The sequence below is a fragment of the Phalangium opilio genome, unplaced genomic scaffold (genome assembly GCF_054372755.1).
Source record: "Phalangium opilio isolate 3A_F unplaced genomic scaffold, DU_Popi_V2 ptg000810l_1, whole genome shotgun sequence".
Lineage (NCBI taxonomy): Eukaryota > Metazoa > Arthropoda > Arachnida > Opiliones > Phalangiidae > Phalangium > Phalangium opilio.
In genome coordinates, this window is record NW_028324253.1 from 264,035 (window position 1) to 291,515 (window position 27,481).

General features: G+C 42.8%; 22 non-coding genes across 22 annotated transcripts; all 22 read left to right on the plus strand.

Annotated features, from left to right (window-relative positions):
* The first annotated feature begins 85 nt into the window (after window positions 1-85).
* Window positions 86-207, plus strand: TRNAL-CAA (transfer RNA leucine (anticodon CAA)). The gene is made up of 2 exons: window positions 86-123; window positions 162-207. It is a non-coding gene; the product is annotated as a tRNA-Leu (tRNA).
* Window positions 208-1,194: 987 nt separating this feature from the next.
* On the plus strand, window positions 1,195-1,312 carry TRNAS-CGA (transfer RNA serine (anticodon CGA)). The gene is made up of 2 exons: window positions 1,195-1,232; window positions 1,267-1,312. It is a non-coding gene; the product is annotated as a tRNA-Ser (tRNA).
* Window positions 1,313-2,506: 1,194 nt separating this feature from the next.
* Window positions 2,507-2,628, plus strand: TRNAL-CAA (transfer RNA leucine (anticodon CAA)). The gene is made up of 2 exons: window positions 2,507-2,544; window positions 2,583-2,628. It is a non-coding gene; the product is annotated as a tRNA-Leu (tRNA).
* Window positions 2,629-3,069: 441 nt separating this feature from the next.
* Window positions 3,070-3,191, plus strand: TRNAL-CAA (transfer RNA leucine (anticodon CAA)). Its single transcript has 2 exons — window positions 3,070-3,107; window positions 3,146-3,191. It is a non-coding gene; the product is annotated as a tRNA-Leu (tRNA).
* A 987-nt stretch (window positions 3,192-4,178) lies between these two features.
* Window positions 4,179-4,300, plus strand: TRNAL-CAA (transfer RNA leucine (anticodon CAA)). The gene is made up of 2 exons: window positions 4,179-4,216; window positions 4,255-4,300. It is a non-coding gene; the product is annotated as a tRNA-Leu (tRNA).
* A 799-nt stretch (window positions 4,301-5,099) lies between these two features.
* On the plus strand, window positions 5,100-5,217 carry TRNAS-CGA (transfer RNA serine (anticodon CGA)). The gene is made up of 2 exons: window positions 5,100-5,137; window positions 5,172-5,217. It is a non-coding gene; the product is annotated as a tRNA-Ser (tRNA).
* Window positions 5,218-5,471: 254 nt separating this feature from the next.
* On the plus strand, window positions 5,472-5,589 carry TRNAS-CGA (transfer RNA serine (anticodon CGA)). Its single transcript has 2 exons — window positions 5,472-5,509; window positions 5,544-5,589. It is a non-coding gene; the product is annotated as a tRNA-Ser (tRNA).
* Window positions 5,590-6,779: 1,190 nt separating this feature from the next.
* Window positions 6,780-6,897, plus strand: TRNAS-CGA (transfer RNA serine (anticodon CGA)). Its single transcript has 2 exons — window positions 6,780-6,817; window positions 6,852-6,897. It is a non-coding gene; the product is annotated as a tRNA-Ser (tRNA).
* Window positions 6,898-7,523: 626 nt separating this feature from the next.
* Window positions 7,524-7,641, plus strand: TRNAS-CGA (transfer RNA serine (anticodon CGA)). The gene is made up of 2 exons: window positions 7,524-7,561; window positions 7,596-7,641. It is a non-coding gene; the product is annotated as a tRNA-Ser (tRNA).
* Window positions 7,642-7,707: 66 nt separating this feature from the next.
* TRNAS-CGA (transfer RNA serine (anticodon CGA)) lies at window positions 7,708-7,825 on the plus strand. The gene is made up of 2 exons: window positions 7,708-7,745; window positions 7,780-7,825. It is a non-coding gene; the product is annotated as a tRNA-Ser (tRNA).
* Window positions 7,826-8,079: 254 nt separating this feature from the next.
* TRNAS-CGA (transfer RNA serine (anticodon CGA)) lies at window positions 8,080-8,197 on the plus strand. Its single transcript has 2 exons — window positions 8,080-8,117; window positions 8,152-8,197. It is a non-coding gene; the product is annotated as a tRNA-Ser (tRNA).
* Window positions 8,198-9,387: 1,190 nt separating this feature from the next.
* Window positions 9,388-9,505, plus strand: TRNAS-CGA (transfer RNA serine (anticodon CGA)). The gene is made up of 2 exons: window positions 9,388-9,425; window positions 9,460-9,505. It is a non-coding gene; the product is annotated as a tRNA-Ser (tRNA).
* An 818-nt stretch (window positions 9,506-10,323) lies between these two features.
* On the plus strand, window positions 10,324-10,445 carry TRNAL-CAA (transfer RNA leucine (anticodon CAA)). Its single transcript has 2 exons — window positions 10,324-10,361; window positions 10,400-10,445. It is a non-coding gene; the product is annotated as a tRNA-Leu (tRNA).
* Window positions 10,446-10,887: 442 nt separating this feature from the next.
* On the plus strand, window positions 10,888-11,009 carry TRNAL-CAA (transfer RNA leucine (anticodon CAA)). Its single transcript has 2 exons — window positions 10,888-10,925; window positions 10,964-11,009. It is a non-coding gene; the product is annotated as a tRNA-Leu (tRNA).
* Window positions 11,010-11,808: 799 nt separating this feature from the next.
* TRNAS-CGA (transfer RNA serine (anticodon CGA)) lies at window positions 11,809-11,926 on the plus strand. Its single transcript has 2 exons — window positions 11,809-11,846; window positions 11,881-11,926. It is a non-coding gene; the product is annotated as a tRNA-Ser (tRNA).
* A 254-nt stretch (window positions 11,927-12,180) lies between these two features.
* TRNAS-CGA (transfer RNA serine (anticodon CGA)) lies at window positions 12,181-12,298 on the plus strand. The gene is made up of 2 exons: window positions 12,181-12,218; window positions 12,253-12,298. It is a non-coding gene; the product is annotated as a tRNA-Ser (tRNA).
* A 1,190-nt stretch (window positions 12,299-13,488) lies between these two features.
* On the plus strand, window positions 13,489-13,606 carry TRNAS-CGA (transfer RNA serine (anticodon CGA)). Its single transcript has 2 exons — window positions 13,489-13,526; window positions 13,561-13,606. It is a non-coding gene; the product is annotated as a tRNA-Ser (tRNA).
* Window positions 13,607-14,424: 818 nt separating this feature from the next.
* On the plus strand, window positions 14,425-14,546 carry TRNAL-CAA (transfer RNA leucine (anticodon CAA)). Its single transcript has 2 exons — window positions 14,425-14,462; window positions 14,501-14,546. It is a non-coding gene; the product is annotated as a tRNA-Leu (tRNA).
* A 66-nt stretch (window positions 14,547-14,612) lies between these two features.
* Window positions 14,613-14,734, plus strand: TRNAL-CAA (transfer RNA leucine (anticodon CAA)). Its single transcript has 2 exons — window positions 14,613-14,650; window positions 14,689-14,734. It is a non-coding gene; the product is annotated as a tRNA-Leu (tRNA).
* Window positions 14,735-14,800: 66 nt separating this feature from the next.
* Window positions 14,801-14,918, plus strand: TRNAS-CGA (transfer RNA serine (anticodon CGA)). The gene is made up of 2 exons: window positions 14,801-14,838; window positions 14,873-14,918. It is a non-coding gene; the product is annotated as a tRNA-Ser (tRNA).
* A 437-nt stretch (window positions 14,919-15,355) lies between these two features.
* TRNAL-CAA (transfer RNA leucine (anticodon CAA)) lies at window positions 15,356-15,477 on the plus strand. The gene is made up of 2 exons: window positions 15,356-15,393; window positions 15,432-15,477. It is a non-coding gene; the product is annotated as a tRNA-Leu (tRNA).
* Window positions 15,478-16,103: 626 nt separating this feature from the next.
* Window positions 16,104-16,221, plus strand: TRNAS-CGA (transfer RNA serine (anticodon CGA)). Its single transcript has 2 exons — window positions 16,104-16,141; window positions 16,176-16,221. It is a non-coding gene; the product is annotated as a tRNA-Ser (tRNA).
* The last annotated feature ends 11,260 nt before the right edge of the window (window positions 16,222-27,481 follow it).

Here is a 27,481-nt window from a genome sequence, read left to right on the forward strand (position 1 = left end):
TCGAATCCCACTTCTGACACGATATGTTTTATGAAAATAACTGGATTAGATGTCGTTTTAAAACGTCCAAATTGCATAAAACCGCGTCAGGATGGCCGAGCGGTCTAAGGCGCTAGACTCAAGGGGCTTAGCTTCCTTCGTTCACGTTGTGAATCTGTGTATTCTGGTCCTCATTTGAGGGCGTGGGTTCGAATCCCACTTCTGACACGATATGTTTTATGAAAATAGCTGGATTAGATGTCATTTTAAAACGTCCAAATTGCACAAAACCACGTCGGGATGGCTGAGCGGTCTAAGGCGCCAGACTCGAAGGAGCTTCCTTCGTTCACGATGTGAATCTGTGTATTCTGCTCCTTGTTTGAGGGCGTGGGTTCGAATCACGATATGTTTTATGAAAATAACTGGATTAGATGTCGTTTTAAAACGTCCAAATTGCACAAAACCACGTCGGGATGGCCGAGCGGTCTAAGGCGCCAGACTCTAGGGGCTTAGCTTCCTTAGTTCACGATGTGAAGCTGTATATTCTGGTCCTCGTTTGAGGGCGTGGGTTCGAATATCACTTCTGACACGAAATGTTTTATGAAAATAACTGAACGAGGTGTAATTTTAAAACGTCCAAATTTCACACCAACACGTCAGGATGGCCAAGCGGTCTAAGGCGCCAGACTCGAAGGAGCTTCGTTCGTTCACGATGTGAATCTGTGTATTCTGTTCCTCGTTTGAGGGCGTGGGTTCGAATATCACTTCTGACACGAAATGTTTTATGAAAAAAACTGAAAGAGGTGTAATTTTAAAGCGTCCAAATTTCACACCACCACGTCAGGATGGCCGAGCGGTCTAAGGTGCCAGACTCAAGGGGCTTAGCTTCCTACGTTCACGATGTGAATCTGTGTATTCTGCTCCTCGTTTGAGGGCGTGGGTTCGAATCCCACTTCTGACACGATATGTTTTATGAAAATAACTGGATGAGATGTCATTTTAAAACGTCCAAATTCCATAAAACCGCGTCAGGATGGCCGAGCGGTCTAAGGCGCCAGTCTCTAGGGGCTTAGCTTCCTTAGTTCACGATGTGAAGCTGTATATTCTGCTCCTCGTTTGAGGGCGTGGGTTCGAATCCCACTTCTGACACGATATGTTTTATGAAAATAACTGGATTAGATGTCGTTTTAAAACGTCCAAATTGCACAAAACCACGTCGGGATGGCCGAGCGGTATAAGGCGCCAGACTCGAAGGAGCTTCCTTCGTTCACGATGAGAATCTGTGTATTCTGCTCCTTGTTTGAGGGCGTGGGTTCGAATCCCACTTCTGACACGATATGTTTTATGAAAATAACTGGATTAGATGTCGTTTTAAAACGTCCAAATTGCACAAAACCACGTCGGGATGGCCGATCGGTCTAAGGCGCCAGACTCAAGGGGCTCAGCTTCCTTCGTTCACGATGTGCAGCTGTATATTCTGGTCCTCGTTTGAGGGCGTGGGTTCGAATATCACTTCTGACACGAAATGTTTTATGAAAATAACTGAACGAGGTGTAATTTTAAAGCGTCCAAATTTCACACCAACACGTCAGGATGGCCGAGCGGTCTAAGGTGCCAGACTCAAGGGGCTTAGCTTCCTTCGTTCTCGATGTGAATCTGTGTATTCTGGTCCTCGTTTGAGGGCGTGGGTTCGAATATCACTTCTGACACGAAATGTTTCATGAAAAAAAGTGAAAGAGGTGTAATTTTAAAGCGTCCAAATTTCACACCACCACGTCAGGATGGCCTAGCGGTCTAAGGTGCCAGACTCAAGGGGCTTATCTTCCTTCGTTCACGATGTGAATCTGTGTATTCTGCTCCTCGTTTGAGGGCGTGGGTTCGAATCCCACTTCTGACACGAAATGTTTCATGAAAAAAACTGAAAGAGGTGTAATTTTAAAGCGTCCAAATTTCACACCACCACGTCAGGATGGCCGAGCGGTCTAAGGTGCCAGACTCAAGGGGCTTAGCTTCCTTCGTTCACGATGTGAATCTGTGTATTCTGCTCCTCGTTTGAGGACGTGGGTTCGAATCCCACTTCTGACACGATATGTTTTATGAAAATAACTGGATTAGATGTCGTTTTAAAGCGTCCAAATTTCACACCACCACGTCAGGATGGCCGAGCGGTCTAAGGTGCCAGACTCAAGGGGCTTAGCTTCCTTCGTTCACGATGTGAATCTGTGTATTCTGCTCCTCGTTTGAGGGCGTGGGTTCGAATCCCACTTCTGACACGATATGTTTTATGAAAATAACTGGATGAGATGTCATTTTAAAACGTCCAAATTCCATAAAACCGCGTCAGGATGGCCGAGCGGTCTAAGTTGCCAGACTCGAGGGGCTTAGCTTCCTTCGTTCACGATGTGAATCTGTATATTCTAGTCCTCGTTTGAGGGCATGGGTGCGAATATCACTTCTGACACGAAATGTTTCATGAAAAAAACTGAAAGAGGTGTAATTTTAAAGCGTCCAAATATCACACCACCACGTCAGGATGGCCGAGCGGTCTAAGGTGCCAGACTCAAGGGGCTTAGCTTCCTTCGTTCTCGATGTGAATCTGTGTATTCTGGTCCTCGTTTGAGGGCGTGGGTTCGAATCCCACTTCTGACACGAAATGTTTCATGAAAAAACTGAAAGAGGTGTAATTTTAAAGCGTCCAAATTTCACACCACCACGTCAGGATGGCCGAGCGGTCTAAGGTGCCAGACTCAAGGGGCTTAGCTTCCTTCGTTCACGATGTGAATCTGTGTATTCTGCTCCTCGTTTGAAGGCGTGGGTTCGAATCCCACTTCTGACACGATATGTTTTATGAAAATAACTGGATGAGATGTCATTTTAAAACGTCCAAATTCCATAAAACCGCGTCAGGATGGCCGAGCGGTCTAAGTTGCCAGACTCGAGGGGCTTAGCTTCCTTCGTTCACGATGTGAATCTGTATATTCTAGTCCTCGTTTGAGGGCATGGGTGCGAATATCACTTCTGACACGAAATGTTTCATGAAAAAAACTGAAAGAGGTGTAATTTTAAAGCGTCCAAATATCACACCACCACGTCAGGATGGCCGAGCGGTCTAAGGCGCCAGACTCAAGGGGCTTAGCTTCCTTCGTTCACGATGTGAATCTGTGTATTCTGGTCCTCGTTTGAGGTCGTGGGTTCGAATCCCACTTCTGACACGATATGTTTTAGGAAAATAACTGGATGAGATGTCATTTTAAAACGTCCAAATTCCAAAAAACCGCGTCAGGATGGCCGAGCGGTCTAAGGCGCTAGACTCAAGGGGCTTAGCTTCCTTCGTTCACGATGTGAATCTGTGTATTCTGCTCCTCGTTTGAGGGCGTGGGTTCGAATCCCACTTCTGACACGATATGTTTTATGAAAATAACTGGATTAGATGTCGTTTTAAAACGTCCAAATTGCACAAAACCACGTCGGGATGGCCGAGCGGTCTAAGGCGCCAGACTCGAAGGAGCTTCCTTCGTTCACGACGTGAATCTGTGTATTCTGCTCCTTGTTTGAGGGCGTGGGTTCGAATCACGATATGTTTTATGAAAATAACTGGATTAGATGTCGTTTTAAAACGTCCAAATTGCACAAAACCACGTCGGGATGGCCGAGCGGTCTAAGGCGCCAGACTCAAGGGGCTTAGCTTCCTTAGTTCACGATGTGAAGCTGTATATTCTGGTCCTCGTTTGAGGGCGTGGGTTCGAATATCACTTCTGACACGAAATGTTTTATGAAAATAACTGAACGAGGTGTAATTTTAAAGCGTCCAAATTTCACACCAACACGTCAGGATGGCCAAGCGGTCTAAGGCGCCAGACTCGAAGGAGCTTCGTTCGTTCACGATGTGAATCTGTGTATTCTGTTCCTCGTTTGAGGGCGTGGGTTCGAATATCACTTCTGACACGAAATGTTTTATGAAAAAAACTGAAAGAGGTGTAATTTTAAAGCGTCCAAATTTCACACCACCACGTCAGGATGGCCGAGCGGTCTAAGGTGCCAGACTCAAGGGGCTTAGCTTCCTTCGTTCACGATGTGAATCTGTGTATTTTGCTCCTCGTTTGAGGGCGTGGGTTCGAATCCCACTTCTGACACGATATGTTTTATGAAAATAACTGGATTAGATGTCGTTTTAAAACGTCCAAATTGCATAAAACCGCGTCAGGATGGCCGAGCGGTCTAAGGCGCTAGACTCAAGGGGCTTAGCTTCCTTCGTTCACGTTGTGAATCTGTGTATTCTGGTCCTCATTTGAGGGCGTGGGTTCGAATCCCACTTCTGACACGGTATGTTTTATGAAAATAGCTGGATTAGATGTCGTTTTAAAACGTCCAAATTGCACAAAACCACGTCGGGATGGCTGAGCGGTCTAAGGCGCCAGACTCGAAGGAGCTTCCTTCGTTCACGATGTGAATCTGTGTATTCTGCTCCTTGTTTGAGGGCGTGGGTTCGAATCACGATATGTTTTATGAAAATAACTGGATTAGATGTCGTTTTAAAACGTCCAAATTGCACAAAACCACGTCGGGATGGCCGAGCGGTCTGAGGCGCCAGACTCTAGGGGCTTAGCTTCCTTAGTTCACGATGTGAAGCTGTATATTCTGGTCCTCGTTTGAGGGCGTGGGTTCGAATATCACTTCTGACACGAAATGTTTTATGAAAATAACTGAACGAGGTGTAATTTTAAAGCGTCCAAATTTCACACCAACACGTCAGGATGGCCAAGCGGTCTAAGGCGCCAGACTCGAAGGAGCTTCGTTCGTTCACGATGTGAATCTGTGTATTCTGTTCCTCGTTTGAGGGCGTGGGTTCGAGTATCACTTCTGACACGAAATGTTTTATGAAAAAAACTGAAAGAGGTGTAATTTTAAAGCGTCCAAATTTCACACCACCACGTCAGGATGGCCGAGCGGTCTAAGGTGCCAGACTCAAGGGGCTTAGCTTCCTTCGTTCACGATGTGAATCTGTGTATTCTACTCCTCGTTTGAGGGCGTGGGTTCGAATTCCACTTCTGACACGATATGTTTTATGAAAATAACTGGATTAGATGTCGTTTTAAAACGTCCAAATTGCACAAAACCACGTCGGGATGGCCGAGCGGTATAAGGCGCCAGACTCGAAGGAGCTTCCTTCGTTCACGATGTGAATCTGTGTATTCTGCTCCTCGTTTGAGGGCGTGGGTTCGAATTCCACTTCTGACACGATATGTTTTATGAAAATAACTGGATTAGATGTCGTTTTAAAACGTCCAAATTGCACAAAACCACGTCGGGATGGCCGAGCGGTCTAAGGCGCCAGACTCAAGGGGCTTAGCTTCCTTCGTTCACGATGTGAATTTGTGTATTCTGCTCCTCGTTTGAGGGCGTGGGTTCGAATCCCACTTCTGACACGATATGTTTTATGAAAATAACTGGATTAGATGTCGTTTTAAAACGTCCAAATTGCACAAAACCACGTCGGGATGGCCGAGCGGTCTAAGGCGCCAGACTCGAAGGAGCTTCCTTCGTTCACGATGAGAATCTGTGTATTCTGCTCCTTGTTTGAGGGCGTGGGTTCGAATCCCACTTCTGACACGATATGTTTTATGAAAATAACTGGATTAGATGTCGTTTTAAAACGTCCAAATTGCACAAAACCACGTCGGGATGGCCGAGCGGTCTAAGGCGCCAGACTCAAGGGGCTTAGCTTCCTTCGTTCACGATGTGCAGCTGTATATTCTGGTCCTCGTTTGAGGGCGTGGGTTCGAATATCACTTCTGACACGAAATGTTTTATGAAAATAACTGAACGAGGTGTAATTTTAAAGCGTCCAAATTTCACACCAACACGTCAGGATGGCCGAGCGGTCTAAGGTGCCAGACTCAAGGGGCTTAGCTTCCTTCGTTCACGATGTGAATCTGTGTATTCTGGTCCTCGTTTGAGGGCGTGGGTTCGAATATCACTTCTGACACGAAATGTTTCATGAAGAAAACTGAAAGAGGTGTAATTTTAAAGCGTCCAAATTTCACACCACCACGTCAGGATGGCCTAGCGGTCTAAGGTGCCAGACTCAAGGGGCTTATCTTCCTTCGTTCACGATGTGAATCTGTGTATTCTGCTCCTCGTTTGAGGGCGTGGGTTCGAATCCCACTTCTGACACGAAATGTTTCATGAAAAAAACTGAAAGAGGTGTAATTTTAAAGCGTCCAAATTTCACACCACCACGTCAGGATGGCCGAGCGGTCTAAGGTGCCAGACTCAAGGGGCTTAGCTTCCTTCGTTCACGATGTGAATCTGTGTATTCTGCTCCTCGTTTGAGGGCGTGGGTTCGAATCCCACTTCTGACACGATATGTTTTATGAAAATAACTGGATTAGATGTCGTTTTAAAGCGTCCAAATATCACACCACCACGTCAGGATGGCCGAGCGGTCTAAGGTGCCAGACTCAAGGGGCTTAGCTTCCTTCGTTCACGATGTGAATCTGTGTATTCCGCTCCTCGTTTGAGGGCGTGGGTTCGAATCCCACTTCTGACACGATATGTTTTATGAAAATAACTGGATTAGATGTCGTTTTAAAACGTCCAAATTGCACAAAACCACGTCGGGATGGCCGAGCGGTCTAAGGCGCCAGACTCGAAGGAGCTTCCTTCGTTCACGATGTGAATCTGTGTATTCTGCTCCTTGTTTGAGGGCGTGGGTTCGAATCCCAATTCTGACACAATATGTTTTATGAAAATAACTGGATTAGATGTCGTTTTAAAACGTCCAAATTGCACAAAACCACGTCGGGATGGCCGAGCGGTCTAAGGCGCCAGACTCGAAGGAGCTTCCTTCGTTCACGATGTGAATCTGTGTATTCTGCTCCTTGTTTGAGGGCGTGGGTTCGAATCCCACTTCTGACACGATATGTTTTATGAAAATAACTGGATTAGATGTCGTTTTAAAACGTCCAAATTGCACAAAACCACGTCGGGATGGCCGAGCGGTCTAAGGCGCCAGACTCAAGGGGCTTAGCTTCCTTCGTTCACGATGTGAATCTGTATATTCTGGTCCTCGTTTGAGGGCGTGGGTTCGAATATCACTTCTGACACGAAATGTTTCATGAAAAAAACTGAAAGAGGCGTAATTTTAAAGCGTCCAAATTTCACACCACCACGTCAGGATGGCCGAGCGGTCTAAGGTGCCAGACTCAAGGGGCTTAGCTTCCTTCGTTCACGATGTGAATCTGTGTATTCCGCTCCTCGTTTGAGGGCGTGGGTTCGAATCCCACTTCTGACACGATATGTTTTATGAAAATAACTGGATTAGATGTCGTTTTAAAACGTCCAAATTGCACAAAACCACGTCGGGATGGCCGAGCGGTCTAAGGCGCCAGACTCGAAGGAGCTTCCTTCGTTCACGATGTGAATCTGTGTATTCTGCTCCTTGTTTGAGGGCGTGGGTTCGAATCCCAATTCTGACACAATATGTTTTATGAAAATAACTGGATTAGATGTCGTTTTAAAACGTCCAAATTGCACAAAACCACGTCGGGATGGCCGAGCGGTCTAAGGCGCCAGACTCGAAGGAGCTTCCTTCGTTCACGATGTGAATCTGTGTATTCTGCTCCTCGTTTGAGGGCGTGGGTTCGAATTCCACTTCTGACACGATATGTTTTATGAAAATAACTGGATTAGATGTCGTTTTAAAACGTCCAAATTGCACAAAACCACGTCGGGATGGCCGAGCGGTATAAGGCGCCAGACTCGAAGGAGCTTCCTTCGTTCACGATGTGAATCTGTGTATTCTGCTCCTCGTTTGAGGGCGTGGGTTCGAATTCCACTTCTGACACGATATGTTTTATGAAAATAACTGGATTAGATGTCGTTTTAAAACGTCCAAATTGCACAAAACCACGTCGGGATGGCCGAGCGGTCTAAGGCGCCAGACTCAAGGGGCTTAGCTTCCTTCGTTCACGATGTGAATTTGTGTATTCTGCTCCTCGTTTGAGGGCGTGGGTTCGAATCCCACTTCTGACACGATATGTTTTATGAAAATAACTGGATTAGATGTCGTTTTAAAACGTCCAAATTGCACAAAACCACGTCGGGATGGCCGAGCGGTCTAAGGCGCCAGACTCGAAGGAGCTTCCTTCGTTCACGATGAGAATCTGTGTATTCTGCTCCTTGTTTGAGGGCGTGGGTTCGAATCCCACTTCTGACACGATATGTTTTATGAAAATAACTGGATTAGATGTCGTTTTAAAACGTCCAAATTGCACAAAACCACGTCGGGATGGCCGAGCGGTCTAAGGCGCCAGACTCAAGGGGCTTAGCTTCCTTCGTTCACGATGTGCAGCTGTATATTCTGGTCCTCGTTTGAGGGCGTGGGTTCGAATATCACTTCTGACACGAAATGTTTTATGAAAATAACTGAACGAGGTGTAATTTTAAAGCGTCCAAATTTCACACCAACACGTCAGGATGGCCGAGCGGTCTAAGGTGCCAGACTCAAGGGGCTTAGCTTCCTTCGTTCACGATGTGAATCTGTGTATTCTGGTCCTCGTTTGAGGGCGTGGGTTCGAATATCACTTCTGACACGAAATGTTTCATGAAGAAAACTGAAAGAGGTGTAATTTTAAAGCGTCCAAATTTCACACCACCACGTCAGGATGGCCTAGCGGTCTAAGGTGCCAGACTCAAGGGGCTTATCTTCCTTCGTTCACGATGTGAATCTGTGTATTCTGCTCCTCGTTTGAGGGCGTGGGTTCGAATCCCACTTCTGACACGAAATGTTTCATGAAAAAAACTGAAAGAGGTGTAATTTTAAAGCGTCCAAATTTCACACCACCACGTCAGGATGGCCGAGCGGTCTAAGGTGCCAGACTCAAGGGGCTTAGCTTCCTTCGTTCACGATGTGAATCTGTGTATTCTGCTCCTCGTTTGAGGGCGTGGGTTCGAATCCCACTTCTGACACGATATGTTTTATGAAAATAACTGGATTAGATGTCGTTTTAAAGCGTCCAAATATCACACCACCACGTCAGGATGGCCGAGCGGTCTAAGGTGCCAGACTCAAGGGGCTTAGCTTCCTTCGTTCACGATGTGAATCTGTGTATTCCGCTCCTCGTTTGAGGGCGTGGGTTCGAATCCCACTTCTGACACGATATGTTTTATGAAAATAACTGGATTAGATGTCGTTTTAAAACGTCCAAATTGCACAAAACCACGTCGGGATGGCCGAGCGGTCTAAGGCGCCAGACTCGAAGGAGCTTCCTTCGTTCACGATGTGAATCTGTGTATTCTGCTCCTTGTTTGAGGGCGTGGGTTCGAATCCCAATTCTGACACAATATGTTTTATGAAAATAACTGGATTAGATGTCGTTTTAAAACGTCCAAATTGCACAAAACCACGTCGGGATGGCCGAGCGGTCTAAGGCGCCAGACTCGAAGGAGCTTCCTTCGTTCACGATGTGAATCTGTGTATTCTGCTCCTTGTTTGAGGGCGTGGGTTCGAATCCCACTTCTGACACGATATGTTTTATGAAAATAACTGGATTAGATGTCGTTTTAAAACGTCCAAATTGCACAAAACTACGTCGGGATGGCCGAGCGGTCTAAGGCGCCAGACTCAAGGGGCTTAGCTTCCTTCGTTCACGATGTGAATCTGTATATTCTGGTCCTCGTTTGAGGGCGTGGGTTCGAATATCACTTCTGACACGAAATGTTTCATGAAAAAAACTGAAAGAGGCGTAATTTTAAAGCGTCCAAATTTCACACCACCACGTCAGGATGGTCGAGCGGTCTAAGGTGCCAGACTCAAGGGGCTTAGCTTCCTTCGTTCACGATGTGAATCTGTGTATTCTGCTCCTCGTTTGAGGGCGTGGGTTCGAATCCCACTTCTGACACGAAATGTTTCATGAAAAAAACTGAAAGAGGTGTAATTTTAAAGCGTCCAAATTTCACACCACCACGTCAGGATGGCCGAGCGGTCTAAGGTGCCAGACTCAAGGGGCTTAGCTTCCTTCGTTCACGATGTGAATCTGTGTATTCTGCTCCTCGTTTGAGGGCGTGGGTTCGAATCCCACTTCTGACACGAAATGTTTCATGAAAAAAACTGAAAGAGGTGTAATTTTAAAGCGTCCAAATTTCACACCACCACGTCAGGATGGCCGAGCGGTCTAAGGTGCCAGACTCAAGGGGCTTAGCTTCCTTCGTTCACGATGTGAATCTGTGTATTCTGCTCCTCGTTTGAGGGCGTGGGTTCGAATCCCACTTCTGACACGATATGTTTTATGAAAATAACTGGATTAGATGTCGTTTTAAAACGTCCAAATTGCACAAAACCACGTCGGGATGGCCGAGCGGTCTAAGGCGCCAGACTCAAGGGGCTTAGCTTCCTTCGTTCACGATGTGAATCTGTGTATTCTGGTCCTCGATTGAGGTCGTGGGTTCGAATCCCACTTCTGACACGAAATGTTTCATGAAAAAAACTGAAAGAGGTGTAATTTTAAAGCGTCCAAATTTCACACCACCACGTCAGGATGGCCGAGCGGTCTAAGGTGCCAGACTCAAGGGGCTTAGCTTCCTTCGTTCACGATGTGAATCTGTGTATTCTGCTCCTCGTTTGAGGGCGTGGGTTCGAATCCAACTTCTGACACGAAATGTTTCATGAAAAAAACTGAAAGAGGTGTAATTTTAAAGCGTCCAAATTTCACACCACCACGTCAGGATGGCCGAGCGGTCTAAGGTGCCAGACTCAAGGGGCTTAGCTTCCTTCGTTCACGATGTGAATCTGTGTATTCTGCTCCTCGTTTGAGGGCGTGGGTTCGAATCCCACTTCTGACACGATATGTTTTATGAAAATAACTGGATTAGATGTCGTTTTAAAACGTCCAAATTGCATAAAACCGCGTCAGGATGGCCGAGCGGTCTAAGGCGCTAGACTCAAGGGGCTTAGCTTCCTTCGTTCACGTTGTGAATCTGTGTATTCTGGTCCTCATTTGAGGGCGTGGGTTCGAATCCCACTTCTGACACGGTATGTTTTATGAAAATAGCTGGATTAGATGTCGTTTTAAAACGTCCAAATTGCACAAAACCACGTCGGGATGGCTGAGCGGTCTAAGGCGCCAGACTCGAAGGAGCTTCCTTCGTTCACGATGTGAATCTGTGTATTCTGCTCCTTGTTTGAGGGCGTGGGTTCGAATCACGATATGGTTTATGAAAATAACTGGATTAGATGTCGTTTTAAAACGTCCAAATTGCACAAAACCACGTCGGGATGGCCGAGCGGTCTGAGGCGCCAGACTCTAGGGGCTTAGCTTCCTTAGTTCACGATGTGAAGCTGTATATTCTGGTCCTCGTTTGAGGGCGTGGGTTCGGATATCACTTCTGACACGAAATGTTTTATGAAAATAACTGAACGAGGTGTAATTTTAAAGCGTCCAAATTTCACACCAACACGTCAGGATGGCCAAGCGGTCTAAGGCGCCAGACTCGAAGGAGCTTCGTTCGTTCACGATGTGAATCTGTGTATTCTGTTCCTCGTTTGAGGGCGTGGGTTCGAATATCACTTCTGACACGAAATGTTTTATGAAAAAAACTGAAAGAGGTGTAATTTTAAAGCGTCCAAATTTCACACCACCACGTCAGGATGGCCGAGCGGTCTAAGGTGCCAGACTCAAGGGGCTTAGCTTCCTTCGTTCACGATGTGAATCTGTGTATTCTGCTCCTCGTTTGAGGGCGTGGGTTCGAATTCCACTTCTGACACGATATGTTTTATGAAAATAACTGGATTAGATGTCGTTATAAAACGTCCAAATTGCACAAAACCACGTCGGGATGGCCGAGCGGTATAAGGCGCCAGACTCGAAGGAGCTTCCTTCGTTCACGATGTGAATCTGTGTATTCTGCTCCTCGTTTGAGGGCGTGGGTTCGAATTCCACTTCTGACACGATATGTTTTATGAAAATAACTGGATTAGATGTCGTTTTAAAACGTCCAAATTGCACAAAACCACGTCGGGATGGCCGAGCGGTCTAAGGCGCCAGACTCAAGGGGCTTAGCTTCCTTCGTTCACGATGTGAATTTGTGTATTCTGCTCCTCGTTTGAGGGCGTGGGTTCGAATCCCACTTCTGACACGATATGTTTTATGAAAATAACTGGATTAGATGTCGTTTTAAAACGTCCAAATTGCACAAAACCACGTCGGGATGGCCGAGCGGTCTAAGGCGCCAGACTCGAAGGAGCTTCCTTCGTTCACGATGTGAATCTGTGTATTCTGCTCCTTGTTTGAGGGCGTGGGTTCGAATCCCACTTCTGACACGATATGTTTTATGAAAATAACTGGATTAGATGTCGTTTTAAAACGTTCAAATTGCACAAAACCACGTCGGGATGGCCGAGCGGTCTAAGGCGCCAGACTCAAGGGGCTTAGCTTCCTTCGTTCACGATGTGCAGCTGTATATTCTGGTCCTCGTTTGAGGGCGTGGGTTCGAATATCACTTCTGACACGAAATGTTTTATGAAAATAACTGAACGAGGTGTAATTTTAAAGCGTCCAAATTTCACACCAACACGTCAGGATGGCCGAGCGGTCTAAGGTGCCAGACTCAAGGGGCTTAGCTTCCTTCGTTCACGATGTGAATCTGTGTATTCTGGTCCTCGTTTGAGGGCGTGGGTTCGAATATCACTTCTGACACGAAATGTTTCATGAAGAAAACTGAAAGAGGTGTAATTTTAAAGCGTCCAAATTTCACACCACCACGTCAGGATGGCCTAGCGGTCTAAGGTGCCAGACTCAAGGGGCTTATCTTCCTTCGTTCACGATGTGAATCTGTGTATTCTTCTCCTCGTTTGAGGGCGTGGGTTCGAATCCCACTTCTGACACGAAATGTTTCATGAAAAAAACTGAAAGAGGTGTAATTTTAAAGCGTCCAAATTTCACACCACCACGTCAGGATGGCCGAGCGGTCTAAGGTGCCAGACTCAAGGGGCTTAGCTTCCTTCGTTCACGATGTGAATCTGTGTATTCTGCTCCTCGTTTGAGGGCGTGGGTTCGAATCCCACTTCTGACACGATATGTTTTATGAAAATAACTGGATTAGATGTCGTTTTAAAGCGTCCAAATATCACACCACCACGTCAGGATGGCCGAGCGGTCTAAGGTGCCAGACTCAAGGGGCTTAGCTTCCTTCGTTCACGATGTGAATCTGTGTATTCTGCTCCTCGTTTGAGGGCGTGGGTTCGAATCCCACTTCTGACACGATATGTTTTATGAAAATAACTGGATTAGATGTCGTTTTAAAACGTCCAAATTGCACAAAACCACGTCGGGATGGCCGAGCGGTCTAAGGCGCCAGACTCGAAGGAGCTTCCTTCGTTCACGATGTGAATCTGTGTATTCTGCTCCTTGTTTGAGGGCGTGGGTTCGAATCCCAATTCTGACACAATATGTTTTATGAAAATAACTGGATTAGATGTCGTTTTAAAACGTCCAAATTGCACAAAACCACGTCGGGATGGCCGAGCGGTCTAAGGCGCCAGACTCGAAGGAGCTTCCTTCGTTCACGATGTGAATCTGTGTATTCTGCTCCTTGTTTGAGGGCGTGGGTTCGAATCCCACTTCTGACACGATATGTTTTATGAAAATAACTGGATTAGATGTCGTTTTAAAACGTCCAAATTGCACAAAACCACGTCGGGATGGCCGAGCGGTCTAAGGCGCCAGACTCAAGGGGCTTAGCTTCCTTCGTTCACGATGTGAATCTGTATATTCTGGTCCTCGTTTGAGGGCGTGGGTTCGAATATCACTTCTGACACGAAATGTTTCATGAAAAAAACTGAAAGAGGCGTAATTTTAAAGCGTCCAAATTTCACACCACCACGTCAGGATGGCCGAGCGGTCTAAGGTGCCAGACTCAAGGGGCTTAGCTTCCTTCGTTCACGATGTGAATCTGTGTATTCTGCTCCTCGTTTGAGGGCGTGGGTTCGAATCCCACTTCTGACACGAAATGTTTCATGAAAAAAACTGAAAGAGGTGTAATTTTAAAGCGTCCAAATTTCACACCACCACGTCAGGATGGCCGAGCGGTCTAAGGTGCCAGACTCAAGGGGCTTAGCTTCCTTCGTTCACGATGTGAATCTGTGTATTCTGCTCCTCGTTTGAGGGCGTGGGTTCGAATCCCACTTCTGACACGAAATGTTTCATGAAAAAAACTGAAAGAGGTGTAATTTTAAAGCGTCCAAATTTCACACCACCACGTCAGGATGGCCGAGCGGTCTAAGGTGCCAGACTCAAGGGGCTTAGCTTCCTTCGTTCACGATGTGAATCTGTGTATTCTGCTCCTCGTTTGAGGGCGTGGGTTCGAATCCCACTTCTGACACGATATGTTTTATGAAAATAACTGGATTAGATGTCGTTTTAAAACGTCCAAATTGCACAAAACCACGTCGGGATGGCCGAGCGGTCTAAGGCGCCAGACTCAAGGGGCTTAGCTTCCTTCGTTCACGATGTGAATCTGTGTATTCTGGTCCTCGATTGAGGTCGTGGGTTCGAATCCCACTTCTGACACGATATGTTTTAGGAAATTAACTGGATGAGATGTCATTTTAAAACGTCCAAATTCCATAAAACCGCGTCAGAATGGCCGAGCGGTCTAAGGCGCTAGACTCAAGGGGCTTAGCTTCCTTCGTTCACGTTGTGAATCTGTGTATTCTGGTCCTCATTTGAGGGCGTGGGTTCGAATCCCACTTCTGACACGATATGTTTTATGAAAATAGCTGGATTAGATGTCGTTTTAAAACGTCCAAATTGCACAAAACCACGTCGGGATGGCCGAGCGGTCTAAGGCGCCAGACTCGAAGGAGCTTCCTTCGTTCACGATGTGAATCTGTGTATTCTGCTCCTTGTTTGAGGGCGTGGGTTCGAATCCCACTTCTGACACGATATGTTTTATGAAAAAACTGGATTAGATGTCGTTTTAAAACGTCCAAATTGCACAAAACCACGTCGGGATGGCCGAGCGGTCTAAGGCGCCAGACTCAAGGGGCTTAGCTTCCTTAGTTCACGATGTGAAGCTGTATATTCTGGTCCTCGTTTGAGGGCGTGGGTTCGAATATCACTTCTGACACGAAATGTTTTATGAAAATAACTGAACGAGGTGTAATTTTAAAGCGTCCAAATTTCACACCAACACGTCAGGATGGCCAAGCGGTCTAAGGCGCCAGACTCGAAGGAGCTTCGTTCGTTCACGATGTGAATCTGTGTATTCTGTTCCTCGTTTGAGGGCGTGGGTTCGAATATCACTTCTGACACGAAATGTTTTATGAAAAAAACTGAAAGAGGTGTAATTTTAAAGCGTCCAAATTTCACACCACCACGTCAGGATGGCCGAGCGGTCTAAGGTGCCAGACTCAAGGGGCTTAGCTTCCTTCGTTCACGATGTGAATCTGTGTATTCTGGTCCTCGTTTGAGGTCGTGGGTTCGAATCCCACTTCTGACACGATATGTTTTAGGAAAATAACTGGATGAGATGTCATTTTAAAACGTCCAAATTCCATAAAACCGCGTCAGGATGGCCGAGCGGTCTTAGGCGCTAGACTCAAGGGGCTTAGCTTCCTTCGTTCACGATGTGAATCTGTGTATTCTGCTCCTCGTTTGAGTGCGTGGGTTCGAATCCCACTTCTGACACGATATGTTTTATGAAAATAACTGGATGAGATGTCATTTTAAAACGTCCAAATTCCATAAAACCGCGTCAGGATGGCCGAGCGGTCTAAGGCGCTAGACTCAAGGGGCTTAGCTTCCTTCGTTCACGATGTGAATCTGTGTATTCTGCTCCTCGTTTGAGGGCGTGGGTTCGAATCCCACTTCTGACACGGTATGTTTTATGAAAATAACTGGATTAGATGTCGTTTTAAAACGTCCAAATTGCACAAAACCACGTCGGGATGGCCGAGCGGTCTAAGGCGCCAGACTCGAAGGAGCTTCCTTCGTTCACGATGTGAATCTGTGTATTCTGCTCCTTGTTTGAGGGCGTGGGTTCGAATCCCAATTCTGACACAATATGTTTTATGAAAATAACTGGATTAGATGTCGTTTTAAAACGTCCAAATTGCACAAAACCACGTCGGGATGGCCGAGCGGTCTAAGGCGCCAGACTCGAAGGAGCTTCCTTCGTTCACGATGTGAATCTGTGTATTCTGCTCCTTGTTTGAGGGCGTGGGTTCGAATCCCACTTCTGACACGATATGTTTTATGAAAATTCTAGGAGAGCGGTCGCTCTCTTAGATAAGACCTGATACTCCCTCTAATGCTAAAGGAGGGTTCTTTGATTGGCCGTAACTTTTTCGTATTGTGTTTGCTGCTTTGAAATTTTGCCAGTGAACTAAAATTTGGGCCCTAATTATGAGGTTAAAATTTCAAAGAGATCCAACTAATAGTTAATTCTATAAAGAAAAAAGTTGTTAAGGGTGGTTTTAGAATCCATAAAATGAATCCGACATTTTGTGAAAAATACTATATTTTTCCATAGAGATAACATGGGATGTTTTTTGAAAAATGACCTTAATTGCGCTAGTGTATAAAGAAAACTAATCATTCGTTACGTTTGGGAACCATCTTAAATGAAAGATAATAGTCCATAGATGTGCCTTTCCTTAGTTTCATTAAGATAAATTAAGTTTAAGTATTGATTTTTATCATTATTAACACATACTTTGACTTACGTTGTTTTGGGTTTTGGAATTACGACGTTTTACCACTGTTAGAGACACGCATTTTAGCCCTAATTTTTTATATTGGACTTACGGCGTTTCTGTCGTGATTCACGCCGTTAGAGGGATATTAAGCAAGAAAAACATGGCGTTTGAGCTCGGGTGCTTGTACTTGTGGGTGTTTTTAGGTACTTGTGGGTGCTTGTAGGTACTTGTGGGTGCTTGTAGTTACTTGTGGGTACTTGTAGGTACTTGTGGGTGCTTGTAGGTACTGTACTTGTGGGTGCTTGTAGGTACTGTACTTGTGGGTGCTTGAAGGTACTTGTGGGTGCTTGTAGGTACTTGTGGGTGCTTGTAGGTACTTGTGGGTGCTTGTAGGTACTTGTGGGTGCTTTTAGGTACTTGTGGGTGCTTTTAGGTACTTGTGGGTGCTTTTAGGTACTTGTGGGTGCTTTTAGGTACTTGTGGGTGCTTGTAGGTACTTGTGAGTGCTTGTAGGTACTTGTGGGTGCTTGTAGGTACTTGTGGGTGCTTGTAGGTACTTGTGGGTGCTTGTAAGTACTTGTGGGTGCTTGTAGGTACTTGTGGGTGCTTGTAGGTACTTGTGGGTGCTTGAAGGTACTTGTGGGTGCTTGTAGGTACTTGTGGGTACTTGTAGGTACTTGTGGGTGCTTGTAGGTACTTGTGGGTGCTTGTAGGTACTTGTGGGTACTTGTGGGTACTTCTAGGTACTTGTGGGTACTTGAAGCAACTTGAAGGTACTTGTGGGTACTTGTAGGTACTTGTGAGTGCTTGTAGGTTCTTGTGGGTACTTGTGAGTGCTTGTGGGTGCTTGTGGGTACTTGTGGGTGCTTGTGGGTGCTTGTGGGTGCTTGTGGGTACTTGTGGGTGCTTGTGGGTACTTGTGGGTGCTTGTGGGTACTTGTGGGTGCTTTTGGGTACTTGTGGTTGCTTGTAGGTACTTGCCCCGGGTGCTTGTAGGTACTTGCCCCGGGTGCTTGTAGGTACTTGCCCCGGGTGCTTGTAGGTACTTGCCCCGGGTGCTTGTAGGTACTTGCCCCGGGTGCTTGTAGGTACTTGCCCCGGGTGCTTGTAGGTACTTGCCCCGGGTGCTTGTGGGTACTTGCCCCGTGTACACAACTGGCTTACTTGACATAGGAAGCTGTAGTCTACATACAATCCACAATAAACTTAGAAAAGGATTAGAAATTCTTTGGAAAGATGTGTCTGATCTGGCACATAAGGTATTGGTTCCTGCAGTCAACGGCCAGAGAATCTGACTTATCCAAGAGCAGCTAAATCTACCCAAACACAAGTTCATTAAACATATGGAGACCAGATGGTTGACTTTTCAGCCAGCTTCTGAAAGAATTTTTGGAACTAATAGATGGACTTCGCGAATATTTCTTAAAATTTCTTTCCAAACCAGAACATCAGCTTGGTGAAATCAAAAATTACATCAACATTTGCAAACTTCTGAAGAAACCAACAATGAAAGCAGAAATTTATTTCATCATATCAGCGTGTGAATTGTTTTCCCGTACTTTCTTTATATTGCAAAAGAAGGAACCAGTCATTTACGTACTCTATGAAGAACTCAGAGATTTAATCATTGTTATTTTATCACGAATATTGAACACGACCATAATAGAGAAGGATAAAATTTCACTTCAAATGATCAAATTTGGCGAAGACAATTCAGTATTCCTTGAAAAACTTTATATAGGTGAAAAAGCAACTTTGTATCTTCAGAAAGAAAAGGAAGTGGAAAGAAAATTATTCCTTCATTCGACACAAAAGTTTTACATTAGAATGGCTGAATATTTAATGAAGAGTTCTGCGTTTTCGAAACCACTTCTGAAATACTTCAAATTTTTAAAACCGAGTGAAATCAAAAATGGACAAGTTTACAATATCTCAATAGGTGGCTAATGCACTGTCACTGGAAAATGACGTGAAATTTTCTTCGAATCTTAATGCTGAATGGAAATTACTTCAATTTCAAGACCTGAAAGTCGACGAATCGACCAGAATTGACCACTTCTGGAGGGAAATTGGGGAAATTTAAACCAGTTTAGGACACTCCAAATTATCTAATTTGTTGAAAGTGGTACATTTGTATTCCACATGGAAACGCAATTAGACCCTGTAAAAGAAATCTCCATCTTTTTTCTATTACGAAGGACCTGCTTATGAGCGCTAAAGTATCTCATTCGGCTTTCAAAGCTAGATTAGCTCAAAAACAAATTGAAGAACAAAAATAGCAAACACTGCAAGCAGAGAAAGAGAAGCTTTACGCACTGAAAAAGTTAAGCGAGTCTGATTTAAAAAAAACAAAAACCAGATCTCTCCACATTACAATCCGAAGTTAAAGAACTGAAGGACTCTAAAGAGAAAGAAACTGAAGTTAGCGATAGCTTGTTCCAAGAGGCTAGTGCCAAATTAAAAGACGCAATTGTAAATAAAGATGTGACTGGCATAAAAGTAGCCCAGGCTTTGCGTGAAGCTTGCGAGTCACAGACAAGTAAGGAAAAAAGGACCGAAAAAGTTTTAAGAGTTGAGGAAAAAACTTTCCAAGCGGCAGTCAATGGTTATTGATTCCTATTTTGCTAAAGAACCAAAAATGTAGTTTCACACATTCCTTAGTCATTGTTGTATGTGATCTAACTTGTGATAACAAAAGTTACTGTTAACAACTTTGCTTAATAAAGATTTTTTAAATATCTCAATATGCAAAGATTGTTTGATACACGTATAAAAGTTATTAAAACTTATTTTTCAGATAAGTTTGCCAAAACATCAAAGTTTGACCAAACTTTGGTATAATTTTGATGTTTTTGCCTACTAATAAGGGTAACTTATCTCAAAATGCGATCCTATTAAATCCAATAATTTTGAGAATTTGATCCTATAATTTTAAGCTTTTGATCCTATAATTTTTTTGAGAAATCGGTACGAGCCCTGCGAATGTTATATTATTGCCACTGTCTTTCTTATTATTATTCAAACCCTCAGTCAAGCTCAAGTACACATATTTTGCGCGAATAATGGTCTGAAACCCTCGTTAGGGAACCTCTGATTACCGATATTCACCTCCAAGTAATTTTAACCTAAATGTTCAAATGTGAGAGGGTTTTGATGGTAGTGACCATTGAAAGCTGATGAGCGCACAATTTCTATGATCAGTTTTTGAAAGTTTCGCCATATATAAATTGTCACGTAGGGTCTCCATGGAACCGGTGGGAATTGTAAAAAGTTTACATTCTATTAGATTCAACAGGTATTTAGCTGTTGTTTTCTCTAAGGCCATTAAATGACTGACTACTATATCCGGATGAACTTAAACCCTTCTGATATACAGTGTGCTGTCTATGATATTTATTTTTTAACTCTTTGTATTATTAGTTGGAGTCAAGAGTGCAAATGCAGAATTACTTATATAGAATTTCAATCTCAATGATACCCCATTAAATAGAAATTTATCAGAGTTAAAGGTTTCATGATGAATATTAAAAATTAATTGTACGGATTTTGATTCTGCTATCTCTCCTGACGTTTTTGTGGTCCGCTTTCCGGCTTTGAAAATGCCGTATTGATGTTAATACCATCATTTCCCTCAGTTAGTAAACGTGTAGCGAGGTAGGTTTTCTTCGCTTCACTGCAATTTCTCCAACGCTAACGTCTGTCGAACATATGAAAGCTATCGCTGTACAACCTTTAACTTCTCTGAAAGGAGATCAACCTATCGAATTTGATTACCTTGGTATGGAAAACGAATATACCGATACTTCTTTAATAATGTTATACACTCGAAATAAAATAACCGATGAAAATGGTGGTGATATAAATGATACGGACAACGTAGATCCCGTAAATAATTTTGGACATAGTCAAATTGAAGGAGTAGATTTATACGTTGGAGATTGTCTTGTTACGGCTTCCGCTAATATGTACGCCAATGGCGTCATGATATCTACTATAACGACTTACGGTTCCGGCGCTATGAGCTATCCGGGTGTACCTCGTATGAGCAGTTCTCGAAATAGCAGCCGCGATTCCAAAAAACGGCAGCGTTGTTCAAATCTGCTGTTTTAGAAATAGCGGCTGCTGTTTTAGAAATAGCGGCCGCTGTTTTAGAAATAGCGGCTGCTATTTTGGGAAATAGCAGTGTTTGTCTTGAGTTTTTAGCTTTTCTTAACGATACAGTGATATTGGTTGTTTTCAAAAGCTACCTTTTCAGTGATCGAATGTGACCTAATAATGGATCATGTATGTGAATTTTTTTTCTAAAAAAAAAACTACATTTAGGCCAAAATATTGTACTATTCTTCAAGCTGCATCAGTTTAATAGTGAAACGAGGGAATATTTTTAGATCTATTTTTTTGTCATGTAGGGTCAAAGATAAAAAACGTAAACTTAATCTGGTTGTGACAGTAAATCGAAGGTATTTAAATAAAGATTTTCGGTACTTTAGAATTACAATTAGGATTGGGCTAGAATGGTTAACAATGGAAGTTTACAAAACACAAAAAGGAGGGGAGGCGTGCAACTTTAAGAACTTTGGATATCGGATTGAAGGTACCAGTAGTAAACGAAAACGCTGGAGATGTTTAATAAGCGGATGTAAGGGAAAACTTTGGACGACGCTTGACAATAAGAACCCAGAGGAAAGGGGCAGTCATAGTGAGGACCACGCTCTCGGTCTCAAGGATTCGTTGGAAATCAAGCGGCTGGTGTGGGAAATGAAGGAAAGAGCTTCAAACGAAAGTGGTCCAATTACGAAGATTTATCGGGAATTCGGTAAAATAATGGATTTAAGTTAGGTTTAATAGTTCTGTCCAATTTCATTGCTAATCCACCACGATTTTTCAGCTTCTAATATTCAAAGAAACGAACCTGCTCTAGGGACAATATTTCCAACCTTTCAATCCGTGAATAATAAACTGTACAGAGAACGAAATGCCAGTCTACCTCCCGCTCCAAAATCCAAAAAGGACATAGAATTTCCAGATCACCTTTCAAAAACCATTCAAGGTGAACCATTTATTCTTTATGGGGATGACGATATTGACATAGTGATACTTGCAACAGAAACAAATGTTGTTCGGTGAGTAGCGATATGAAATAGGCCCAATTATAAGAGGTTTTTTTTGTAAAAATGTAACAAAAGTATATGGTATAGATTATCAACAAATAAGGAATGGTTTATCGATGGGACATTTAGTGTAGCTCCAAAGTTTTTTAAACAAATTCTAACTATTCACGTGTTGAGGGGTGAGAAAATAAATTTGCCCGTGGTGTATTGTCTTTTGACAAGCAAAGCCATGAGCACTTACGCAACTGTGATGAGGTAAACTCCCGGGATTGATTGCGTTCGAACTTCTTCACTAATATTATTTATGTCATATCTTAGCAAAATCAAAGAGGCAGCTACCAGCATTAATGTCAACCTCGCACCAAGCATAATCATGATTGATTTTGAAGCTGCTTTGATAAAAACTCTGGAGCTTGAATTTCCAGCCGCTACTCTACGCGGATGCATTTTCACCATTCCCAAGCAGTTTACAGGCATATTCAAACGCTAGGGTTGTCAAATCAATACAGAACAATTCCACATCTAGCTAAAACATGTAGAATGGTTCTGTCGCTCGCTTTTGTGCCTATTCCACTCGTAAAAAAAGTAAGCATTGCGAGTTCAGCCTAAAATTGTAATTCTGGGTATTTATAGGTTGGAAAACGATTCTCCGCTTATTTTAGCACCCCTTTTTGAATATTTCAAGACTCAATGGATTAATGGAGTACCTCTTCATTATTGGAACATGTACGGAGTCACTCGCCGAACTAACAACGATGTTGAAAGTATTTCGCCTGGCGCCATGCTGTAACAGGGACATTTCTAATTATATAAAGTACTATTTAAGGTTGGAATAAATGATTTCAAGCTGTCGTTGGCCGAGACCACCCGAACTTCTACATTTTGCTGAAGTCTTATTTGAGGAACACGGTTCTTATGAAACCGTTTGGAGTCAAATTGCAGCTGGACAAAAAGTGAAGCGCGACAACAGCAAGTACCTCCAAGTATCTAAAAGGATTGAGTCGCTAAAAGCAAGATTTAACAAAAATGAAATAACGGTTAAAGAATATATTTCGGGAATATCATAAAACATATGTAAACCTCTAGGATTGTAAAACACTGGAAAACTTAAGAAAAATAAAATAAAAACGATATTAGCATTAATTTTTGTGTAAAAACTTGAGTAAATTTCGATAAAGATCAAGACCTTGTTGTAAATAATAGCATAAGTTCATGTCACTAAAAAGTGCTTTGAACTAAAGTCTCCCCGTAAAGCATCAAAAATAAGCAATGGAATTTAAACCAAACCTAACCTAACCTTTACGAGAACCGCTGTATCGGTAACTGTTGTAACGGGTAAACTGCCATTTCGGGAAACCGCTATTTAGGGAACTGCTGATATGAGGACCGCTATTATGGAATCCGCTCTTACGGTAACCGCTCATCATTCAGATATGAATACATTTAGTTACATTTAGCTAACTTGTATATTTTTAATAGTGTTTTAATTTTTCTATTTTAATTGAAGCTTCATCATCTAAATGATGTACATAATAAGCTTGTGTCTATTTACAGTTATTTCTCATTACAATGCATATAAGGGCCGCAGCTAACATACAGCGCCCTACACTAAAGCCTCGTTTTCAATCAAGCTTTTTTTTGGAAAAACGCTAGCGTTTTGATTTTGCGGATGAGGGAGGAAAAATCGCAATTTTCAACGCCGCTCAGCGGCTTGAGCAAAAAGGGAAACGCTAAACATCTGGTGGTTTTCAAACTCGCTTGGAAAAATTTGGAAGCGCGCGGTACTAGTGTCACGTGATAGATGTAGGCGTGGACTTCACTCTCTGGTACGAACTCCGAACCAAAACAAATATGGCGGTTACGGCCATACCTGTCCACCATCGCTTGGGCTCAGCTCAGCTCACGTTACTTTATAGAAATTGACAACGAGCTCACCTCAAGCTCAAAATTGAAACAATGTTTCCTAAGAGCTCAATGTGAGCTCAAGCTCAGTTATATTTTATAAATGAGCTCGCCTCGGGCTCGGGTTCATTCGCATAATTTTGATGGGCTAGGCTTGAGCTCAAGCTCTCTCTAATATCCTTCGCGGGCTCAGCTCGGGCTCAAAATCGATAGAATTTAAGGCTCACCTCAAGCTCGGGCTCATTCAATTTAGTAAGCTCAAGCTCGAGCTTGGTCTCATATTCCCGGAGAATATTTCTTCCAAACAGTGTAGATGTTGAAATAAATAATTTTGCAGCTATTTTTACGCGATAAATGCAAAAATATAATACATATTTACTATCCAAATGACTTGCACTATATTTGTATTAAAAAAAATTCAAAATTTCATCTACCAATGAGTTACGCTAGTTTCTGTTGGCACTGAATACGGCGCTGAGCCAAGCTGAGCGCAGTCTCAAAACAGTGAGCGCCCCTTTCAAAATGAGCGGTCTCATAGATTTCAGTTGGCCTCGCTCGAGCTCAGGAAAGCCAAAACATTTGTAAGAGAGCTCAGCGCAAGCTCTCGTTGATTTTACAGTTGAACCTGGGCTCAGCTCAAGGCTCACTTTGTTTGTGACGTATTGTGAGCCCGGGCTCAAGCTCAGAAAACTTTTTCATAAACTTTCGGGCTCGGCTCGAGCTCGTGACTTTATCAATTATTTCGAAGAGCCTCGCTCAATTCGAGCTCGGGCTCGCTAAATTGAGGTGAGCGCGGACAGCTATGTTCGTGGATAAATAATTCGTCTAGAAATTGCGCCAGTGGTATAATTGGAAAGTGGACCACAATGCGATATAACTGCCGATTTAGTGGAGTTAAGTTTTAAAGTTAAGAATATATATAATTGATGTTTCTTTAAATATTTACATCAAGTATCTGGTTTTTCTTTCTTTGTACTAAATTTATTATTGTAGTACATTTATAAGTTAGTATTATTATTTACTTGGCTTATGCACTATCCATATTTAAAGCCCAAAATGTACGAGAATAAAACCGATAGATGGCGAAAGCTAGTTTTGAAATTATAAGCCACTCCCATCAAAACATATAAAGTAGTCGAGGATGGGTATGGAATTTGCTACGTCCAACGTTATTCTTACATAAATCCGTTTTTGATAATATTTTATAACAAGTTGGGAAAACCAAAATATTACCTCTCCGAGTCAAGAGGTCTACTACTACAAAGTTATTTACCTAGATATGGAATTATTTCTCTTTTTTGAAGTAAAAATTTACGAAATATTGAAGCAGTATTCCAAGCATAGCGAAAATACAGTAAAGCAGACGACATTTTACATCCAATAAGGATAAATCTTGGACACATGAAAATCAGTTAATGGCAAAAAGAACAGGAAATGAAGTCTACGCTTCATCTGTTTACCCTATATTCTGATAGCTACATTCACAACTGGTTAGCAGTGTAAACACTATCGTCTCGTCTCACCTCAACAATATTCTTAGTTTGCCAACATGAGTGTTAACGTTAAATAATACCAAAGCTAAATTGTAGCTAGACGCACTGATAGTCAATGCGCACCATAAAGAGAATAAAAACTCTGTAGCTTAGCCCTACTAATCTAATTGCCACCATGATCTTTTCTTCTATTATAAAATCTTAACCTGATAATTTAAAGAGTGTATTTAACTTTCGGCTCACTCTGAACCGTTAATGTCTCTTCATTTCAGACACGAAAATCAAAACCCAAAGTTTACTTCACCTCAGGCCTCAATTATTAACTCTATTTTTCACTAAGCTTATTGCAAGTAATACTAGATATACCCGCCGGAGTCTAGATTTTAGCTTTCTTCATGAAATTACTAAACCAAGGATTATTCTATATACAGATGTAGTATAGCTTAAGTAATATATAAACAGCCATTTCAAATAATAATATTAAAAAAATCTTTGGAATATCAAAATGAAACAGATCTTTAAAGCTACAAAAGCACTAAATGCATCATAATTACGAAAAATATTTCATCATATTCACTTTATATTAAGGATAAAGGGAATATTATGGTTCTGTAGGATTTCTTTACACATCAAAACAAAACGAACTTCTAACGCAGCGCACTGCGGCACTAGTGTAATAACGGACGGACACACACAGACAATAACATAGACTGCTTTTTAACTCTTTCCGTATTAATTTTGAATTGAGAAACAAGATTATCTTAAATATTAAAATAAATATAATTAATATTTAATATTTTCTTCGTTAGTTATTCGCCTTATTGAACGTTACATCGTTTTAAAAAAGAACAATTAAACATTCTTGAGAGACTTGACTAATATTGGCGTTTGAAATGAAGCTTACGCCGGTTGCTTCGCCTTACTAAAATAGGTAGTATATAAGGGTTTCGAATCGCAGCTATGGATAAGAACAGCGCAATTGCGTGAACCTTTGGTGGAAGCCCCACCTTAGGGAGGCCGGACGTTTCTCGTAACCCTGGCCGATCGCCGCGTATGTCTTAATCTTAAGGATGATGATGGAGTAGAAGCCAGGTGTACAGACTGGTGTCCATGTGGGATGGACAAAAACAATGACCAGAAGATGGTGGTGTGTAGAAACCAGTGTGTACAGACTGGTGTCCATGTGGGATGGACAAAGACCAGAAGATGGTGGTGTGTAGAAGCCAGTGTGTACAGACTGGTGTCCAAGTGGGATGGACAAAGACCAGAAAATGGTGGTGTATAGAAGCCAGTGTGTACAGACTGGTGTCCATGTGGCATGGAAAAAGAGCCAAAATGATGGTGGACTATAGAAGCCAGTGGGTAAAGACTGGTGTCCATATGAGATGGACAAGTGGCCAGAGGATGGTGGTGTTAGACAGGTAATGGATAATAGCTATGGTAAGTGGAATACAATTTTCCAAATTCCCGGAAATTGTAAATGCGGTCCGGAATTTGGGAAAACGTTTGCTCCGATTTGAAAACTGCGAACGCGGTCCCCTGGGGTGTAAGTCAATAACAACAGACAGACAGACAGACACGTCGAAATTAGAACCTCTCCGTGACATACGTCACTCGGAGAGGTAAAAATGATAATTTTGTGAATATTTTAGGTTGGGTTACAATATATCTATTCATATGAAATAACACGTTTGTCTTACTAACAAGAAACACGAGAAGTTCACAACTATTAGTTAAAAATATTTGCTCACAGGAAGTGCGTCACAGTTGGTCAAGAGAAATTAATAAATACAAACAAAAGTTAATTGTTTGGGCCAATTTTTTGGAATGAGTGGCAAGGCAAATATACCCTTTGGATATCGTGTCTTAAAGTTTGTGCTGGGTTAAAAAGTGTCTTTGTCTTTGCTTGTGGGTGTGTATAATTTTTTTATATTAAGTTCAAAACTAATTTTATCGTTTAATTTTGCATATGTGATTTAACTTGCTATCTTACTCGTATGCTTTGTGCAAAACATTGTCTGAACCGACTCCTAGTGTGGAAACAATAGTTTGAACCGACTTTTACTGTGCAAAACATAGTCTGAACCGACTCTTAGTGTGCAAAACATAGTCTGAACCGACTCTTAGTGTGCAAAAAATAGTCTGAGTCGACTCTTAGTGATGTGTTTGTTCGGATCAAAATCGTATTAAATCAGTTTCCAAGAGGAACGCAGGTATATTAAGTTTGTCAGTATGATGGGTACGGGTGAATATAAAATGATTGAAACTTTTATCCTTTCGTTTAGTTACAAGACCCTTAA